The sequence below is a fragment of the Ammodytes marinus genome (assembly GCF_949987685.1).
Source record: "Ammodytes marinus genome assembly, chromosome: 22".
NCBI classification, from domain to species: Eukaryota; Metazoa; Chordata; class Actinopteri; order Uranoscopiformes; family Ammodytidae; genus Ammodytes; species Ammodytes marinus.
Window position 1 is genome coordinate 2,672,775 of NC_137226.1, and position 2,500 is coordinate 2,675,274.

Below are 2,500 nucleotides of genomic sequence, written 5' to 3' on the forward strand. Positions count from 1 at the left end.
GTCCTTGGGCAAGACACTTCACCCACCTTGCCTCGTGTGCATGTCGATAGTTAGCTGCTGCTATGTATGTGTGAATGAATGGTAATGTGTAAATGGGAACAGGTCTCCCTTGTAAAAGAGTCTCCGGTCTCAATGGGATTTACCTGTATAAATAAAGGTTAAAAAAAAAAGAAAAAAAAGGAAAAAGAAAAGAGGAGATTCTGCATTCGTACTGTAGAATTATAAAGTTTTTATTTTGGACACTACACCATGGAAACAGTTTCTAGTAGGAACCCAAATTACAATGTTGAACCTGATAATTAGCACGATAAGTGACCTTTAATAATTCAAGTCGGATCATTGTTTTAGTGAAAGCATGCTCATATTCGGGTTGTTTTGGAAATATTATGTCATGAGGGTTTTACTGTCTGTGTGGTTAGGACAGCATAACCTTCTTATTCAGCAATGGCCCGACTTCACAAGTTAAATCAAATCAAATCAAATCAGTTTTATTTGTATAGCCCAAAATCACAAATACATTTGTCTCAGTGGGCTTTACATTTCATACAATATGATATATGATACAATATGACACCCTGCCCTTACACCCTTACGGCCTCCACACACATCCTACCTCTACTGCGCGTCTACCTCGCGTCTGCGTCTGACTTTTTGTCACTGACCGTGTAATCAACCTAGAGCGAGCACACATCCAACCTCAGACGCACTGCTGAGGCGCGTCGGAGGCACGTCTGCAGCGACGCTCCCCTTTACCTCAGGAGGCTCGCCTATTTTTTTCTGAGAGCCGCGCGTCTCTCTCAGGTCTCTCTGCTTTAACTGATAGAGAAATACTCTGCTGAGAGTCATATTGACTTCATACCGGCAGCTTTCGCTGTAGTTTCACCATTTCCTGGTGTGTCCCTTTCAAAATAAGACTTCCAACAAGCGAAAATTAAAAAAAAGAAAAAGGCAATGGGGCGCACGGATTACTGTCCAGACTCAATATTAGACTCAATATAAATCATATGCATCATAAATGACACGAAAGAACTTCATTTTTAATGGGAATTATATATGAAAACTCTATGTAGAAAGATAGGGCTTTTAGAAGCAGCTGCTGAGACGTTCCATGTGTGTCCGAGAAAAGTCCGAGAGACGCAGCAGTAAGGTAAGGCGACGCGCTCCAGAGGTAGACGCAGGATGTGTGTGGAGGCCCTTAGCTCGGCTGAGAAAAAACTACCAGTAAAAACCCTTTACCGGGATTAAAAAAAATTTAAGAAATCTCAGGGAGAGTCGACAAAGTAAGGGATCCTTGAATCAATAAAGTAACTAGGCAACAAAGCCTTGACCTAGAACACAGCGCATCATACCCAAGTAATTTGCGATCAAGATATCTGGCTGTGTTGGTTGGAAAAGTCCTATAACGTCCTACTCGTACTCATTTTGACGTCAATTTGAGTATGTTGTGGTTGTGTATGCGAGTTTGTGCAGGCGAGAAATGCCCGGATGAGTACGGAAAGATGTTGTGTATCCCCATAAATTAGTCTTTAAATTGAACCCCTTGTAAAATTGCCTCCTTCATTTTCAATTAATGTTTTAGTTCTTTTGAAAACAATGTTAGAGGTGTGTGGTAATAAAATCCAGAATGTTCTGTTCAGTTCGGTGAGTACTAGTGGCTGCTATCAGTAGAGCAGCCATGTCTCTGTTTCACTGCTTTATAAGGAGATGCTGCTAACACACGTCTTAATTTACTGTTTAATGAAAAGGTCTGCCCAGCTGTGTGTGTGTGTGAGAGTGAGTGTGTGTGTGTCTTCCAGTGTGTGTGTGTGTGTGTGTGTCTGAGTCCTCCAGTGTGTGTGTGTGTGTGTGTGTGTGTGTGTGTGTGTCTGAGTCCTACAGTGTGTGTGTGTGTGTGTGAGTGAGTGTGTGTGAGTGTGTGTGTGTGCGCCTTCAAGTGTGTGTGTGTGTGTGCGTGCGCCTTCAAGTGTGTGTGTGCTTCTTCCAGTGTGTGTGTGAGTGTGTGTGCGCCTTCAAGTGTGTGTGTGCTTCTTCCAGTGTGTGTGTGTGTGTGTGTGTGTGTGTGTGTGTGTGTGTGTGTGTATGGAAAAAGTGACTGTGTTATCTCATCTTTGTCCTGAATAATCTGTCTGGAAGCGGTCATCTCCATACAGACAAAAACACAATGATACGATTACCACTTGAAGTTTTAAGACATTACGGACTGCTGTCTTAAAGTCGCTACGAGGAACTTTTAAATATTTCTGAAACAGTCTAATTTTTCACTCTGATGATCATTAATTACATGTAACAGCAAACGAGACCATCAGTGCAAAGAATGCTATTTTTATATAGTTTTTCTTAATGCCTTTGTCATGGGTATACGCTCACCCAGGAAAAACAGCTGGCGTAGTAAAAATACTACCGCTTTTAGTCCAAAGGGGGCGCTAGAATGAACAAAAAGATGAACAATAACATGTCTTCTTTCATACTAATATAAATCAAAGGTCCAACATGTACATTC

At 41.6% G+C, this 2,500-nt stretch overlaps 1 protein-coding gene across 1 annotated transcript in view; it reads right to left on the reverse strand.

Annotated features, from left to right (window-relative positions):
- Positions 1–2,500, reverse strand: part of abcc9 (ATP-binding cassette, sub-family C (CFTR/MRP), member 9) — a gene marked incomplete at both ends in the record, with an annotated part of 82,292 nt that overhangs the window by 12,302 nt on the left and 67,490 nt on the right.